The sequence below is a fragment of the Odocoileus virginianus genome, chromosome 22 (genome assembly GCF_023699985.2).
Source record: "Odocoileus virginianus isolate 20LAN1187 ecotype Illinois chromosome 22, Ovbor_1.2, whole genome shotgun sequence".
Lineage (NCBI taxonomy): Eukaryota > Metazoa > Chordata > Mammalia > Artiodactyla > Cervidae > Odocoileus > Odocoileus virginianus.
This window is the reverse complement of record NC_069695.1, coordinates 34,953,104-34,972,032: the sequence shown is the minus strand read 5'-3', so window position 1 is coordinate 34,972,032 and position 18,929 is coordinate 34,953,104. Positions and strand designations below refer to the sequence as shown.

Genomic DNA, 18,929 nt, shown 5'->3' with positions numbered 1-18,929 from the left:
AAAGCTACTCTTTCACTCATGCTCCAGATCCTGCTCAAGCATTTGTCTTGGAGTTGAGGTCAATAATTACCTCCTCTTTCAGAGCTGCAGCTTCTCTGCCTTCCCTTGAGTTGTGCTCAAGCTTTCATGTGCTCCCACACTGTTAGACAGATGAGTGTGTGTGTACGTGTGCGTGCACATTCATGAACATGACTGCATGTTCTGGTGATCCAGAACCAATGAATTCAGATCCTGCCAGATATTCCACTAGAAGGGGGGCACTTTGCATATGGCTTTTCATTGCTGGAATCAATGTTAAAGGTCTAAGTTTTGGGCTGGAGTGGATACAGATTTGGAATAGTAACAGGAGTTTTGACAGGCCAATGAAGAGGCTTGATTGACAGTTATGACATCCTTGAGTATTGACTTATCACTTAATGAATGATATTTTGGAGATAAACTTGAAAAGGGAATAATGATCAATGGAAGCCTGTATGATTATGCATGAGCGAATAAGGTTAAAGAAAGAAGTAGGGAAAATAAAAGGACAAAAGAAAAGGCAGAAAGGAAATCCAGACATAAAGTAAAGACATGGTAAGTGGGAGATTTGGGGGGAGTGACAGAAGCCCAGAAACAGAAGCACTAAAAAGATCACTTCACCTAAAACCTTGAATGTTCTCATTATAAAGTAATATCATTTACAATAAAATTCCAGTGGAATTCTCTGTCTCTCTCAAATTTGTAATGATAGATTGTCTTGTTAAATCATAGCACTGAGCATACACACACACACACACACCCCAAGTATAGAGTGTGGTTTTAGGCTACATTATGTTAAATCATTGGCAGTAAAAATGTTTGATTTCTAATAAGCTATGAAATCCCATATTTCACTTTTCTCAGCCTTATTTTTAGAAAATTACCCTTCATTTAGTGTGAACAACAAAGACTCAGATGCATGTTGAATGTGCCTCTTTTTCCAATTTAGTGCTCATATAGAGTATGTCTATTTCTATAAAAACAATAGTTTTTACTTCCCTAATATTTCAGAGCACTTTTTCCAGAAAGCAATATTCATGTAAAGAAAACTGTGCAACTATAACATGCAGGAAAATAACATATAATTGTATCTTAAAAAATAAACTTGCAGAATAAAGAATTTGATAATAACATTATAAGTAGGGCAAGGATAAAAGCTTTACAGAGATCAGAATTCTCTTTTGGGTGAAAGGCTTATTAAATTCTAATTAGATACATATATGTAGCTTGTGAATATAAATGCTAAAAGAGTGGAAAACATACCACTGGATTTTTCTATGCTGTGTCAAAGAGTCTTAGAATCATGTCTTAACTGTGGATGGCAACTAAACTTGGTGGTAAATACACTGTAGTATATACAGCAGTCAAAATATATAAAATGTATACAATGTTATAAACCAGTAAGCAACCTGGATAGTTATAGTTGTCTATAACATCTATTTAAAAATCACTGTGGATAAAGAAGCTGTGGTGAATATATAATTATTCATCTCTTCATCACACACACCCAGGAGTACTACTCAGCCATGAAAAAGAATGAAATTCTGCCATTTGCAGCAATGTGGGTGGACCTATAACATATGCTTAGTGAAATAAGTCAGAGAGAGAAGACCAAGTGCTATAATATCACTTGTATGTGAAATATAAAAAAATACTACAAATGAAGTTAAATAGCAAAACAGAAACAGACTTATAGATATGGAAAGCAGACTAGTGGTAACCAGCGGGGAGAGGGGAGGGGGAGGGGCACGTTAGGCATATAAGATTTAAGAGGTACAAACTATTATGTATAAAACAGATAAGAAACAAGACTATCATGTATAATATTGAAAATTACAGCTTTTATCTTATAAAAACTTTTAATGGAGTTGTTGTTCAGTCACTGAGTCGTGTCTAACTCCTTGCAACCCCATGGACTGCAGCATGCCAGGCTTCCCTGTCCTTCATTATCTCCCGGAGCTTGCTCAAACTCATTTCTATTGAGTCGGTGATGCCATCCAACCATCTCATCCTCTGTTATCCCTTTCTCCTCCTGCCTTCAATCTTTCCCCAAATCAGGGTCTTTTCTAATGAGCCAGCTCTTTGCATCAGGTGGTCAAAGTATTGTAGCTTTAGCTTCAGTACCAGTCCTTCCAATGAATATTCAGGATTGATTTCCTTTAGGATTGACTGGTTTGATTTCTTTGCAGTCCAAAGGACTCAAGAAGCTTCTCCAACACACTCAACGGAGTATGCGTGCTTGCGTGTGTGCTAAGTCGCTTCAGTCATGTACAACTCTTTGCAACCCCATGGACTGTAACCTACCAGGCTCCTCTGTTCATGGGATTCTCCAGGCAAGAATACTGGAGTGGGTTTCCATGCCCTTCTCCATAATGGAGTATAAACTGGAAAAATATTGAATCACTATGCTCTATACTTAATATAATATTATAAATCAACTATACTTCAAATTATTTTTTTAAAATTGCTGGATTAAATAGACTTGACTAGTTTAAAAAAATCATGTCTTAATTGCACTTAGCAAAACAGTAGGTAGAATAATAAAAGATCTGTACCATTGCGTGATTCAACCCTAAGACAAAGGCTATATCTATTTATGGACTTGTAGGTGTATGTCCCAAGTTTGAGTTTTAATTATATCAGTTATTATAAAATGACATAACAAATGAGCAAAATCAGGCTTTGCACATGTGCCAACTTAATAATTTCATTTTGACCTATATATTTTCTGATCCTGGTTTATAAAGTCTAACAAAGTCTCTAATCAACAAAATTTTAAACAATTCATTTTTAAGGAACACATCCCTTAAAGAGCATATCCAAATTCTTAAATTTTCAATCTAAAGAAATATGTAACAGTAAAAGATTTCATTTTAAGTAAGTTCTTTGATTTGGCCTGATATATAAAGCTTCGCTTGTTAAGGGGTGTGTGTGTGTGTCTATTTGTGGGTGGGTGTGTGCGTGCATGCGCTCAGTCCTGTCGCTTGTTAAGGTAAGTAATGGCAAATTGATTTTTAGTTTTTGAAACGAACACACTTGTCATAATCTCAGTTCATAAGGCAGAGAACATGATTCAAAACGAGCCAGTGATTGTTACTATTTAAAATAACAACATCCCAAATGTCCAAATGTACTCTCCTTAATTAAAAAAAAATCAGTTGACACAAATGAACTAGAACATAATTACTATTGTTACTACTGCAAGAATGTTGCGGGGGAATATAAATTACAAAAGGAAATTGGTGAGAAGTTGCTATATAACACAGGGAGCCCAGGGGTGCTCTGGTCCCCCAGAGGGGTGGGAGGGGAGGAGGGGCAGGAGGGAGGCTCCAGAGGGAGGGTTATCTGTATAATTGTGGCCGATTCCCCTTGTCCTACAGCAGAAACCAACACAACACTGCAAAAATTAAAAAAAGAAAAGAAACTGCAACGTTCAACTGTTCCTTGATATGGACTTTAAAAGGCCAAATCTGAGGTGTACTGACCACAGGCGATGGAAAAATCTGTTCAGTGTCCTCATCACAGACCAGATTATAGTCACCAGGATATTTCAGTTCAAACCTTAAAAAAAAAAAAAAAATCCTTTAACAGAACTGTCATTCTAAATGAAAGAAACTGAAGATGGCATTAAAGTATAACCTGGTGATGAATCTCTAGCGTATGAAATGGAAGCATCCTTTTCTTCTTAATTTATCTTACACTCTTCAACAGGAAGGTCTCTGAATCCATGTTACTTATGCCTCACTGATGTTTTTTAGTAGATTCAGTGGGATGCCTGAAGAACATTCTTTTACACAGAGGATCAGAGTCAGAATCGCAGTTTGGGAACTGCATTCTCCCACCGTGAATGTGATTAGATGCCCCGTGGCAGCAGAGAAGCTACGAGTGCCTGGCAGCACAGCGGTTCTAACAATACAGAACAACTTGCCCAGTCTCTCTCCGGGATCAAAGGAAAGAGGTCACGGACATGCATCTTCACCCTTTCCTTTGAACCATGTACACTGGGGGTTATGGAGGGAAGTCTATGTATTGGTTTAGTTTTGTTGTTTTTTTAAGAAAACAAACATTTCAATGTTTGTCAAACTTTCTACCATTTTTAACCCACTGAAATGTAATTGCTGAAATTGCTTACAGAAACAAAATCCCCAATCCTTAATCAGCTCCACCTAACTACCTGATGCAAAGAGCCAACTCACTGTAAAAGACCCTGATGCTGGGAAAGATTGAGGGCAGGAGGAGAAGGGGATGACAGAGGATGAGATGGTTGGATGGCATCACTGACTCAATGGACATGAAAATGAAAGTGAAAGCGAAAGTCACTCAGCCCTGTCCAACTCTTTTTTTTTTGAGGAAATAATTTTATTCTCTTAATTAATTACATGTTTATTTTATTATATTGTAGATGCTTGAAATAAAAAAATACTACCCCATTGATTTAATCATGTATAACATAGAGTGATTAAAAGAAATTTTGAGCTCCATGTTTTAATTAAATTTCTTTTTTGTAAGTATAAATGAACATTTAGTAAAATTTTGCTGTGTAATCCTCTAAATAACCTTTCTTAACAATATATTTCATACTTTATTTTTTCTCACTTATCTTCAGTTCAGTTCAGTTCAGTCGCTCAGTTGTGTCCGACTCTATGCGACTCCATGTATCACAGCACGCCAGGCCTCCCTGTCCATCACAAACTCCCAGAGTACACTCAAACTCATGCCCATCGAGTCAGTGATGCCATCCAGCCATCTCATCCTCTGTTGTCCCCTTCACCTCCTGCCCCCAATCCCTCCCAGCATCAGGGTCTTTTCCAACGAGTCAACTCTGCATGAGGTGGCCAAAGTACTGGAGTTTCAGCTTCAGCATCAGTCCTTCAAATGAACACCCAGGACCGATCTCCTTTAGGATGGACTGGTTGAATCTCCTTGCAGTCCAAGGGACTCTCAAGAGTCTTCTCCAACACCATAGTTCAAAAGCATCAATTCTTCAGCGCTCAGCTTTCTTCACAGTCCAACTCTCACGTCCATATATGACTAGTGGCTACAGGACTGGAAAAGGTCAGTTTTCATTCCAATCCAATCCCTAAGAAAGGCAATCCCAAAGAATGCTCGAACTACCGCACAATTGCACTTCTCTCACACACTAGTAAAGAAATGCTCAAAATTCTCCAAGCCAGGCTTCAGCAATACGTGAACCGAGAACTTTCAGATATTCAAGCTGGTTTTAGAAAAGGCAGAGGAACCAGAGATCCAATTGCCAATATCCGCTGGATCATTGAAAAAGCAAGAGAGTTCCAGAAAAACATCTATTTCTGCTTCATTGACTACACCAAAGCCTTAGACTGTGTGGATCACAATAAACTGTGGAAAATTCTGAAAGAGATGTGAATACCAGACCAGCTGACCTGCCTCTTGAGAAATCTATATGCAGGTCAGGAAGCAACAGTTAGAACTGGACATGGAACAACAGGCTGGTTCCAAATAGGGAAAGGAGTACGTCAAGGCTGTATATTGTCACCCTGCTTATTTAACTTATATGCAGAGTACATCATGAGAAACGATGGGCTGGAGGAAGCACAAGCTGTCCGACTCTTTGCAATACCGTGTCCTAGACAGTCCTTGGAATTCTCCAGCCAGAATACTGGAGTGGGTAGCCTTTCCCTTCTCCAGGGGATCTTCCCAGCCCAGGGATCAAACCCAGGTCTCCCACATTGCAGGCAGATTCTTTACCAGCTGAGCCACAAGGGAAGCCCAAGAATACTGGAGTGGGTAGCCAATTCCTTCTCCAGCAGATCTTCCCGACCCAGGAATTGAACTGGGGTCTCCTGCATTGCAGGTGGATTCTTTACCAACTGAGCTGTCAGGGCGTCCCAGTGGACATGAGTACGAGCAGACTCGCAGAGACAGTGAAGGCCAGGGGAGCCTGGCGTGCTGCAGCCCATGGGGCTGCAGAGAGTTAGATACGACTGAGTGGCTGAAGACCAAAACAACCCTGACACCTTCTCTTTTTTCCCTTTCTTATGCCACCCTCCCTCCTGCTTTCCCTCTTGTTTTCACAGCAATTCCTTCCTCAAAGATGAACTGTCTCTTGGTCCTTGGTTTACTCTTTTCAGCTCTCACACACCTTCTCCTGGTGATCTAACCCATTCTTCTGTCCAGCCCAGATCTTTCTCCTGACGTGTATGTCCACCTGCCCACTGAACATTTTTATGGGAGCACTTCATGTGGGATTATTACACCATGTTCATGGAGTGTTTTCTATATGCCAGGAATTGTTCTATGTGTGGAAAAGACTTGGGCACTTCACACTGTCCATGCCTAAAAGAAAACTCACACGTGTCTCCCTTCTTTCCTCAAAGCAACTCTTCAGGGAAGGTGTCACCCCTTCTGTTTAGCTGCAGTGGGTCAAACAGTGACCCCCAAAAGATATGGTCATCCAGAACCCATGAATGTAACGTTATTTTGAAAAAGAGTCTTCGTAGTTAATGATATTGAAATGGAGATCATCCTGAATAAGGAAGTGAAAGTGTTAGTCACTCACTCCTGTCTGACTCTTTGTGACCCCACGGACTACAGCCCGCCAGGCTTCTCTGTCCGTGGGATTCTCCAGGCAACAATACTGGACTGGGTTGTCATGTCCTTCTCCAGGGTACCTTCCTGACACAGGGATCGAATCCGGGTCTCCTACATTGCAGGCAGGTTCCTTTCTGTCTGATCCACCAGGGATTAGGTTGGGCCCTAAATCCAATGACACATTACTTTTCAAGAGACAAGAAATTGTAGCAGTGAAAAGGAAAAAGGAGGCATGAGTTTTTCTTTCTTTTCTTTCCTGAGGACAATGAAGATAAAGAAAACAGTGAGCAGGCCTGATCACTCCCATTTTTACTTTACCTGTTCCTAATCTGTAGTCTGTAACTGAGTTTGCTTTTCTCAAAACTAACTTGACACTACTTTAAACTACATCCTGCACCTGTCGCCCCCTAACTCTGCAAAAGCTACATTCTGTACCTATTATCTTTTAGCTCTATGCTAATTATATCCTGTACCTGGGGCTTCCATGGTGACTCAGAGGTAAAGAATCCACCTGCCAAAGCAGGAGATGTGGATTCCATCCCTGGGTTGAGAAGATCCCCTGGAGAAAGAAATGGTAACCCACTCAAGTATTCTTGCCTGGGAAATCTCATGGACAGATTAACATGGTGGGCTAGAGTCCATGGGGTTGAAAAAGAGTTGAACACGGCTTAGTGATTAAACAGCAACGACAACAACCTGGTGTTTATCTTTACCGCAGATCGCCTCTTGTGGTTTTCATTTTTCTGCAACTCAGAAAGAAGGCTGCAGTACAATAAACTAGAGGCAAAGGGACCCAATTACCAAGCACCCTGACTGCCAGGCGTGATTCCCAGGATACCTGACTCCAACCATGACTATTTAAAGCAAGAAGAAGAATGCAAGACCTTTACTGTTGTTTAGTTGCTAAGTCCTGTCTGACTCTTTGACTCTTTCACAACTCCATGGACTGAAGCCAGGCTCCTCGGTCCATGGGATTTTCCAGGCAAGAATACTGGAGTGGGTTGCCATTTCCTTTTCTAGGGATTTTCCTGACCCAGGGATGGAGCCCACATCTCCTGCATTGGCAGGCGGACGTTTACCACTGAGTCACCAGGGAAGCCTATATTATTAAAGGCTTTATTAATAAAGGATCTTTATTATTTTGACCCTTATCATTTATGCTAAGTCCAAGAGACCCAGGCTGAATAAAGTCTCTCAGTTCCCCTAGGGAAAGGGAGCACAATTCTTAAGGCACTGTGTTCTCCCCTTGGCTGGCTGAAGGTTAAAGCCATCCTTTCTATTTTCTCCAAACTCTGTCTCTGCTATTTTTTAATTCAGCTTCAATGGGCAGAGAAAAGCAATATTTTGGCAGTAACATAAGGACAAGACAGTCACACAGAGAAGGCTCTAAGAAAGATCAAGTCCAGCTGGAACTATGTGGCCACAGGTAAAGGAGCCACTGAAGCTGGAAGAGGCAAGAAAGATCCCTGGATCCTTTTTAGGAAGCATGGCCCTGTTGTGGCCTTGATTTTGGATTTCCAGCCTCCAGAACCATAAGAGAATATATTTCTGCCATTTTAAGCTACTAAGTAGGCTTGTGTGATTTGCTACAGAAGCCCTGGGAAACTAACAGGGTACCTGGCCTTAATTTCTCCCCGTCCAAGTGCCCCGATTCTGTACTGAAGCTGGTTCATAGCGTGTGTTTCTTGTCCCTCTGCCCTGACAGGCCGCTCTTCCTTGAAGGCAGGACTCTGAATTTCTTCTTTATCTCTAATACTAGGCACATAATAGGCATACTTGAAAGAGTGAAATAAGAGTGTTTTTGCTTGTTTCAATGGTTAGTATAGAAATATCATAAATCTACATATAATAAAGACAAATCTTCCTCAGGTAGTCTTGCTTCATATCTTCAGATCTAGCATAACACTTCTTATGCCAGGCTACTGCTGCTGCTAAGTCGCTTCAGTCGTGTCCAACTCTGTGTGACCCCACAGACGGCAGCCCACCAGGCTCCCCTGTCCCTGGGATTCTCCAGGCAAGAACACAGGAGTGGGTTGCCATTTCCTTCTCCAATGTGTGAAAGTGAAAAGTGAAAGTGAAGTTGCTCAGTCGTGTCCGACTCTTAGCGACCCCATGGACTGCAGCCCACCAGGCTCCTCCGTCCATGGGATTTTCCAGGCAAGAGCACTGGAGTGGGGTGCCATTGCCTTCTCCGTCTTACGCCATACCCTTACACAAAACTATTTATCATCTATACTGATTTTTAAAAACAAACTCCAGCATCTTTAGCATGAAATTCAAACTGCTCTATTGTTGGATTAAAGTGCAAATCAATCTTGTGTTGAGCGAACTGTCTCAAAAATATCATTGAGATCTCTGTGTTGGCTCACATGTAATTGAGGAAAAAAATAAATGAGAAATACTAGAAAACAATGTTGACAAACTGCCTAAGAATGTTCAAAGTTTTAGGGGAAATGAAATACTTGCAGGTTTAGAAATGAGAGCTGTAGAAATGAAAAATGGAAGAAAGCACAGGAAAAATCAAATCCCACTATTAAATATTCTGTGCCTTGTTCCATATTAAGTTTAACAGGAATGTTACATTACTGAGCGACAACAAAAAAGAAGCAACTGTTAAAAACATAAATTTAACAAATCTTTTAAAAAGATCTTTGAAGTCATTTAAATTGTCCTGTCAAAGTTGTCTTATTAAATGTTTCTTTCAATTGGACTTTTTAAAATACATATTTGCATATTAAAATATAGAAGTTTTTAACCACATCATTTGAGAAAAACAAAACATAGCAAAGGAGAGCACAGGGCTATTCATAGAAGATGCAGTGACTACAAACCCATATCCTTAAGCCAGCTCCCTAAACATAGCATCTATAGTTACATGTGTTTTGTTTTTAAGATGCAAAGAGGTTTGCCTGGTAAATCTCTATTTTTTATCTTAGACCTACAGCTGGCAGCCGCCACACACACACACTAATTAACCCTGTTTGTGGAGGGTCAATGCATTTATGACACAACTGAAACTGCAGCAGAAGGAGCTACAGATACACTTAATAGTATTAGAGTTATTTGCATATAAAGTTGCCCAATTAAAAGGCTTCCTATGTATGTGAACAACTGAGCATAAAGCAGCTTAAAAACACAATCCACATCAATCTAAAACATTACCGAAAGACAGATGGATGGAAGATAATAGGCATAAGTTCTAACTAAAAATACACAAATGCTTTATTTCTTCACAGTGAAAAGGGTTCTACATTTAATATTTTCTAGAAGGGTTTTTTTTTTTTCCCCTCCAACAATAAGTAGGAATATGACTTTCACAGCTAAAACTAGATACTTCAAAGGTCCTTTAAAAGGGTGGGGAGGTGTACAGAGGAGGGGGCTGGAACCAAGAAGTGGGGGCAGGGGTGGCAGGGCAGCCTTCTAACGGAACATATTTTCATGAGAAGGTCTTTATGGACCAAGAATAAGTCAAAGAACATTGCATAAGATGTAAGCCTTACGAAGTTCTCTGTGTTAGTTTCCCAGGGCTGTCAAGACGATTTTAGCAAGAAACTAGTTTGCTGAAAAACAGCAAACATTCATCCCATCGTAGTTCAGGAGGTGTAATATCCAAAATCAAGGTGTGAGCAAGGCTGGCTCCATGTGGAGGCTCTAGGAAGAAACTATCCATCACTCTTACCTAGCAAAGGTGTTTGCAAGCCTTGATGTTCCTTGGCTTGTGGCAATGTGATGACAATGTCTGCCTCCTCCTTCCCTGGGTGCCTCTCTCCTGACTTCCCTAGAATGCCAGGCCCACCTTAATCCAGTTGGACCTCATCTTAACTATTACATCTGCAAAGACCTCGTTCCCAAATAAGGTCACATTGTGAGGTTCCAGGTAGACGTGACTGGGGGGGATATTATTTAACCCAGTATAGTTCCTTGGTCTTTGGCATTCTCAGACTTCATATTATAACTCATGGGTTGTCTGCCCCATAGTTATAACTGTGTTGCTGTTCAGTCACTCAATCCTGTCTGAGCTATGTAAGCTTCAGCTTCAGCATCAATCCTTCCAATGAATATCCAGGGTGGATTTCCTTTAGGATTGATTGGTCATAGTCATAATCATTACTGTTTGGGGTCAGTTCAGTTCAGTCCCTCAGTCATGTCCTACTCTTGTGACCCCATGGACTGCAGCACGCCAGGCCTCCCTGTCCATCACCAACTCCCGGAGCTTGCTCAAACTCATGCCCATTGAGTCGGTGATGCTATCCAACCATCTCATTCTCTGTCAGCCCCTTCTCCTCCTGCCTTCAATCTTTCCCATCATCAGGGTCTTTTCCAATGAGTCAGTGCTTCGCATCAGGTGGTCAAATAGTTTGGGGTAAATATTCTTAATTTATAATATTTCCAAGGGCACAGTATGTTGTGACAGCCAGTTTTTTGCATTTAACCGATAAATTTGGGAATAGGCTAGAATTTGCTGTGCACTCTCTCGTGACTGATCATCATAGTAATTATTCCCTAAATCATTGCTCCTTGAACTTCAGCATGCTTCACCAGTGTCTGGAGGCTTGTTAAAACACCAATTTTCTGAGCCACACTCTCAGGAAGGAAATCCTTTTCCTCATTATCCAGCTCACTCCTTCTACACTGCTCCTTAAAGATGAAGAGGAGTGGAATGCAATAGTGAAGGAAGAGAAGGAGGAAGATACCACTTATGGGGGCATAATATGTCTATCATTAATTTCTGACTGACAGAGGGCATCCCCAGTGGCTCAGCGGTACAGAATCTGCTTGCGATGCAGGAGACACAGGAGACGAGGATTCGATCCCTGGGTCAGGAAGATCCCCTGGAGGAGGGCACGGCACCCCATTAAGTATTCTTACCTGGAGAATCCCATGAACAGAGAAGACTGGTGGTCTACAGTCCAGAGCTGCAGAGTCAGACACGAGTGAGTTGACTGAGCAGGAGCGTGAGACAGGCCAAGAACAGAATGAGATGAAATGATAACACTAACCTCTGGCTAGTTTAGGGTTCCTAAAGATCTATAATTATTATTTGAAAAATAGGGGAAGTCTTTTTTTAATTTTCAAAATATAGCTTAGAGTCTCCAAATTTTGGTGAAAGTAAGGCAAATTCAGCAGACAGTAATAAATATGGAGAACGACATGGCTTACTCTTTTTTTAATTTAGTTAGAGGTATTTAGGTTGTATGTGTGTGTGTGTTTGTGTTTCCTCCTTTAAAAGAAGCTTTTAGCAAAACTGATTTGTGATAGTTTTTATCTTAAGAGCTACTGAATAAATGAATATCCTCTAGCAGTGAAGCAACAGCTCCCAAACCAGTTTTACAGAAAACACCATAAATAAAGCCATATGTCTCTACCAAAATTTTACCATAAGTTCTAGCGTGTGGAAAAAAGGTGGTATTAACATATTACTACATAAATAACAATGATTTGAGACACAAAGTACATGCAGTCATTTAATTTTTAATCTAATCTGCTATAATTGAATAGTTCTTGGGATATAGCATTCTCAATTTTCCTCTGCACAAGTTGTTGCTGTTATTTAGTCATTAAGTCATGTCTGACTCTTTGGGACTGTAGCCTGCCAGGCTCTTTTGTCCCTGGAATTTCTCAGGCAAGAATACTGGATTGCGTTGACATTTCCTTCTCCAGGGGATCTCCTCATCCCAGGGATCAAACTTGCATCTCCTGTGTCTCCTGTATTGACAAATGGCTTCTTTACCACTGAGCTACCAAAGAAGGCCTCAGCACAAATATGGGTAGGTAAAAGTAGTTGAAAATGTGAAACTTGTTCTGAAATCAAAACCACTGTATACAAAAATTTGCAAATGTAAGAAGGATTACAACTCTGTATTTTACTATAAGCACTCACTTATAGCATTTCTTCTAACATAATTAGCATGTACAGCAAATTTTAATATTTTTATATCAATTATGAAGTCCATTAAGAATGGATTATTTCCTATACAGTTGAATCATTGATTTTTGAAGAAATCAAAGCATTTTGAGATTTTAATAGCACTGTAAGAAAGCCATTATTACTCTGGTTGACTCAACTATAATGTTGGGAAGCCACCGAATATCAAGTATATAATTTAGAAGAGAAAACAAGTTCATTTGGCAGCACTTCAAAATTCTGAAGCGTATAATCTTTTACTACAGTATGTGTTTTAAAATATATGCAAATATATCCCTAGAGGGCAGTTGTTTCACTATGGAGTGCTTTGGTAAAGTTGTTAACGATTCCAATGATATTATATCAAATTTCATCTCAATTTCTTATTAAGTATGTCAGAAAGACAGCATTTTCAGGAAAACCTATTTCATCTTTGAAAGTGATGCTAAAATCTGTTATTGTCATAATCATGTTTGCTGTAATATGTGTTTACAAAACTACTGTTACATCTTGAAGAAAAATTTTTTAAAATTTTCTTCTTTCTGGTAAAGATCCTCTCTTCTTTACCAAGTGACGCAACATCATCAAATATATTGTACAGATTATAACTAACGTTGAATTCAAAAAGATAAGAAATGAAAATATAGAACTTAATATAGTACATCAAATGTTTTTAGATTGTTTTATTTCATTGACACTGTTTAGTAAAAAAATATACCCTCAAGAAATGTTATTTGAATTTTAAATTGTTGTAGATATTCAATGACTATGATGAAAAAATAAGATGTACTAAACATTCAGCATACTCAGTGGAATCAAGAGTCATCTCAATGAACATCAAACTAATTGAGTAAAATATATATGTGAGCTTTATTTCAATTATGACAACAGTATGGTGCCATGCCTTTAAAAGGAATTCTAAGTAATAGAATTCCTTATAACGCTGAGGAATGACCTTAGAATTTACTATGTTTTTCATGACCATATTTGGGATTGTGTTTGTTCAGCTTTCAACAAGTATTCAGAGTGCCTAGCCATGTTCCTGGAGCTGTATTATATATTGTGGATGTAAGAAAAAATAAGACATAATCTTGCTCTTGAGGGGTTTGTTGTCTCCTAAAGAAGACATATCTAAAACAAAAATTGTCAGTGTGTTAGAGTCTATTACAGAGGTATCCAGAGAGCTAAAGTACAAAGGATTATCTACCAAGAAGGGGTGATTTGGGAAGGTTTACAGGAAGAAGTCACTTAAAACCTCAATGCAGGAAGATAAATGGGAGTTAGTCACACAAAGTGACATCTGGGTGGGAAAGGAAGATGTTCTCAAGAAAGGGAGCCATCTCTGTGAAGGGTTATGAGTGAAAAAGAGCAGAGTGAAATGAAAGAACCTCTAGTGGTTTATTATGGTGAGCATGGTCTAGTACATGATTATAATAATTGCAAAATGGGACGTAATATCTTCAAGCACTGTATAATTTGCATTTTTCCATACACACTTTGTGATTTGGTGCATGTAATAACAAAGAAGACAGAACATTAATCCCAGGCTATTAGGAAAGAAATGAATAGTAAAGGAGAAAAAGGAAAGAGTACAGCTCTGAAGATGTTTACTTAAGTAACCGTGTTTACTTAAGACTGAAGAAATGGCTCTCTTTACTTCTGAATTCAGGAGGGAGTTCAGTGAAGAAAAGTGTGGATGAAAACTTTATTTTTTATTTCAATCAGAGATAGTTAACATCAGCTTAAAGTTCTCGCTATGTGAGTCTGGATATGGATGGATGAAATTGATGTACATCAGAGAGGTAACTGGTCATTTCTTTCCTTTTGCATTGCCTGTCCAGAACACCAGTGTACACTCTTTGTAGTATCAGGTATGACACTGAGTTCCTACCCCATTACCTACAGGATAAAATATGACACTGCAGATATATGCACTAAGTGCCATTTTCAAGTTTCAATTAAAAACTAAAAGATTGTACCCATTTAATTTTCATTCAGTATTTCCAAAATACTTTGATTTCCTATTGTGTTTTTCACTTATCCACAGGATTTGATTCAGTTGCTTAGGCTGGTTACATTGAAATATAGGAAAGCAATTAAACAACTGTGAGTCTGGAATTTTAAATAACTTTGAAACAATTACTTCATTTCCTTTCAAAACTCTTTCTAATTACATTTTAAACATTCATCCTAATTATCTTTACTTTCTCTTCATTCTCCCTGCTTTTGTGGAGTCAACTAGGGAAATCAGACTTGATAGGTATGTGTATGCATCAACAGTATTCTTACTAGCACATAAAGCTATCAACTAATGCTTGGAATTAAATCTCACCATATAACTTCCTTCTATTGGTGGCACTGTTGCCATGTTCCTGTGGGTAGTACCTTAGCCAGCATTAAGGGTGCATGCAGGCATGTTCAGTCCCTCCAGTCTTGTCTGACTCTGCAACCCCATGGACTGTAGCCCGCCAGGCTCCTCTGTCCGTGGGATTCTCCAGGCAACAATACTGGAGTGGGTTGCCATTTCCTTCTCCAGGGGATCTTCTGGACCTCGGGACTGAACCCAGGTCTCTTGAGTCTTCTGCATTGGCATGTGGATTTTTTACCATGGAGCCACCTGGGAAGCCCCAGTATTAAGGCGGGGCGGGGGTGGCCATGTGTAAAAAGCACAGGTAGCTTATCATGGTCAGTCTGTCCATGACCTCCATCAATGACCTTACTCTGAGGGCTCCCCCTCTGACCTAGTCTCCGAGCACTGCTCCTCCCTACCTAAGCTCCAGCCACACCAGGGTCCCACTGCCTGTCAATAGTGGCACATACATTTCAGTTTCAGAACACTTGTCCTTACTATTCCCTCTGCTCCCCCAGATGTCTGCATGACTTGACCCTCAATTTCATTTAGGTCTCTGCTCAAATGTCACCTTATTACAAAGTAACCTTTCCTGATGAGTAAATGTAAATTACTCTTCTCCCCTGGCCCCTGTATGTTCCAACCACTTTCTCTTCCCTTATCCTGTTTTTCCTTTCTGTACTCATCACATGACACAATATATATTTATTTCATATTTATTGTTTATCTTCCTCCATTAGAATGTGCACTCCACAAGAGCTACGTCTTTAGTTTTGCTCATAGCTTTCTCCTCAACACCAAGAATAGTGTGTGAAACCTAATAGGTACATTCAGATTCGATCCCTGGGTCCCTGGAAAAGGAAATGGCAACCTATTCCAGTATTCATGCCTGGGAAATGCTCTGGACAGAAGAACCTGGTGGGCTATAGTCCATGGGGTTGCAAAACAGTTGGACACAGCTTGACTAAGTGAAAACAAATATTAAATGAATCAGTGAATCAAAAATAAGCAAAGTGAAACCTGGAAGCAACCTCATGATGACATATTGACCTATAACTTAAGGACTTTCTTGGTGCCTGGAACCAGGAGACCCAGATTCGATCCCTGAGTCAGGACGATCCCCTGGAGAAGAGAATGGAAGCCCACTCCAGTATTCTTGCCTGGAGAATTCCATGGACAGAGGAACCTGGTGGGCTACAGTCCATGGGGTCACAAAGAGTTGGACACCACTGAGCAACTAACACTTCCACTTTCTTTCTTGGAATGATCAAAGGCCATGCTGTCATCCTATTCACACAGACTATTATGAAAGCAATGACTGAAAAAAAAATGTGATTTATATTAAGACCTGAAGAAAATTTAAATATAAGGGAAGTAAGCCTGGCATGCTATAGTCCATGGGGTCACAAAGAGTTGGACATAACTGAGTGAGTGAACTGAAGAGAATAATATTAGATAGAGGCATTTAAACTGAAGGCCAAGGTGAGTAGTATTGATGACAAATGGTTGAGATGAAGAACATGTCCTAAGGTTATGAGCAAGAAAGAAATCTCTGTGAGAAAATAAAAAGCCAACAGAATACAAAGAAAACCAACTGCTACAAGATCACTGTTGAAGAGACAGGCCAAGATCATGTTATTTTGGATCTCGTAGGTTACTCATGTCTGTCTGTGCTACATACCAAGAGCTATTTGAAAGGTTTAAACTTGGGAGAGTGACACCAGGTGATTTATGTTTTTATTTTTTTTTTATTTTATTTTTTTTTTATTGTAGTGGTTTTTGTCATACATTGACATGAATCAGCCATGGATTTACATGTATTCCCCATCCTGATCCCCCCTCCCACCTCCCTCTCCACCCGATTCCTCTGGGTCTTCCCAGTGCACCAGGCCCAAGCACTTGTCTCAAGAATCCAGCTTGGGCTGGTTTATGTTTTTAAATGATATTCTGGACTTTCATGTCTGGACCAGGTGGAGAAGATGCACTTTTCCCTATTCCTCCTGCTAAGTGCAGCTTAAAACCTGAGACCTTATATATAAAACAAGCATTAGAAGACTGAATGCTGGAGAAAAGACAGGTAGGGGCCTCGGGGCCTGAGGAATGACACAGCAGGGAGTCCCCTGGGTTCTCTTCTTGTCTCACACATTGCAGACTGGGCACTTGTCAACAAGCACAGACAAAGACTTCAGTGAAAAGTATTAATAAAACAAGAAGATATTCTAGCAGCTGCGTGAAGAGTATGTCGGCAGAGTGGTAACACCAGTAGAGAAGATACTACGGCGGTTCAGGTAAGAGACGTTGGTAACGTGGATTTGAGGGATGGCTGCGGATGTGGCTGTGCTGAGGTGAACGCCTGTGGAAAATAGTCTGGGGCAGAATTGACTTGCCTTTGGTCTACACATGGGCAGGATGGAGGGGCAGGCAAGGGGGAGTCTTCACATAAAGAGCTCACAAACTGTAAGAATTTGAGAGAGAAAATGATCAATTGCTGTGAAATAAGATAGGAGAGCTAAAACAAAAAGTCTTTTGTTCTGAGGGCTGACAGGCTAGATTCATCAAGACAGCATGAATGGAGTACAGTCTAGTCACAGTGATGATAAAAATAATAACAGCCTAGACTCAACAGATGGCCTTATATTTTACAGCAAAGGAAATAAGAACTCCATTGCAGTGTGGATTAAAAGAAATTTGAGTTACTATGGGACTAAAAGCAGTACCCAAGGACTGCTTCTATTGAACAATATGGAATACAAGCAAAGTCGCAGAGAAAGATGTGCAATTAACTGAAGAGTCATAAAAATAAATGCAGTAACCAGGAGAAATGAGGATAAAACATAATATAATAGGAAAAGGGAAGTGTTTTCTTTTAAAGGATTGCATTTAGTTCTGTTTGGGAATGATAGATTCAGAGTTTTATTGACTTTTACCATATCTTGCAAGGAATGAAAGAGAGCTTCCTGAATAGATAATACAATGAACCTAGAACTGGAATCATTTGATATTTCAATGAACTTTCAGTAAACACAACTAGAACAAAACTAGTTAGTTTCTTTATTCATTAATAATGCAATTAATATGGGTCATATATTAAAGCATATATAGACCTCAAATGCAATTCTTAGGCTTAAAGGGCACCTAAGAATTTAACTGGACTTCCTCGGCGACTCAGCCATAAAGAATTTTCCTGCAGTGCAGGAGCTGCAGGACAGGTTGATCCCTGGGTTGGGAAGATCCCCTGCAGGAGAGCATGGCAACCGACTCCAGTATTCTTGCCTGGAGAATCCCATGCACAGAGGAGCCTGGTGGGCTACAGTCCATAGGGCCACAAAGAGTTGGACATGACTGAAGTGACTTAGCATGCACACACACAAGGATTTACCTAGATAATATTGGAAAACCTGTTTTAAAATGTGTTTATACACCTACTCTCCACAATAAGGTGATGTAAGTACTAAATTGACATCTGGACTCTCTTCTGAGAATCTAGCATCTTTGGGTGGCAGGAAAGATCCAGTTTAGCAGTGCATTTACAGCTTCAAGTCCTAAAACCACAGAGCAACCAACCAACTCCATGTACCTTTTAATGACAACAGTGACACTTTTTTCCTATTTTTCTGTTGGTAAATAGTACATGGAAATGTTGACTGCAGAATTGCTGAGAAAACTCGCTTATCCTACCAATTCATATAACTTTCTAGTGTATGACAACAGTGAAGGGAACAAGTTCATTTTTGTGAAATTTCTAAATCATCTATGGTGGCACTCTAGAATAGCAGAAAAAAAGGATGACGTGTACTACTGGAAGTGTTCTGAAGTTGTTTACTCATCTTCAGGAGAACACTTAGATTTTAAGGCAGACAGGGTGATGTACACCATTTCTTTAATAATAGAGCTTAGGTGCCAAAGATAACATTTGGAATCAGATAATACTGTAAGTCGTTTTTTTTAATGCCCAAAGTTCATCAAGCCAAATTCATTCATTCAATTTCAAATTATGATTCCGCTGCCAAATATACCAGTCACCAGAGCATTTTCAAAGTTACCCTTTCAGAACTAACTTCAAAGTATCTACCACTATTATCGTTA

The 18,929-nt window shown here is 39.8% G+C and overlaps 1 protein-coding gene across 21 annotated transcripts in view; it reads right to left on the bottom strand.

The window, feature by feature from the left end:
• Positions 1 to 18,929, bottom strand: part of DTNA (dystrobrevin alpha) — a 419,063-nt gene that overhangs the window by 325,048 nt on the left and 75,086 nt on the right. The window contains exon 2 of one of the 21 annotated variants that reach the window (XM_070452805.1): positions 3,504 to 3,579. The exons of the other annotated variants lie outside the window; for them this stretch is intronic. The gene's annotated coding sequence lies outside the window, so the exon portion shown is untranslated. The remainder of the gene's footprint in view (positions 1 to 3,503; positions 3,580 to 18,929) is intronic. 21 annotated transcript variants of the gene reach the window in all.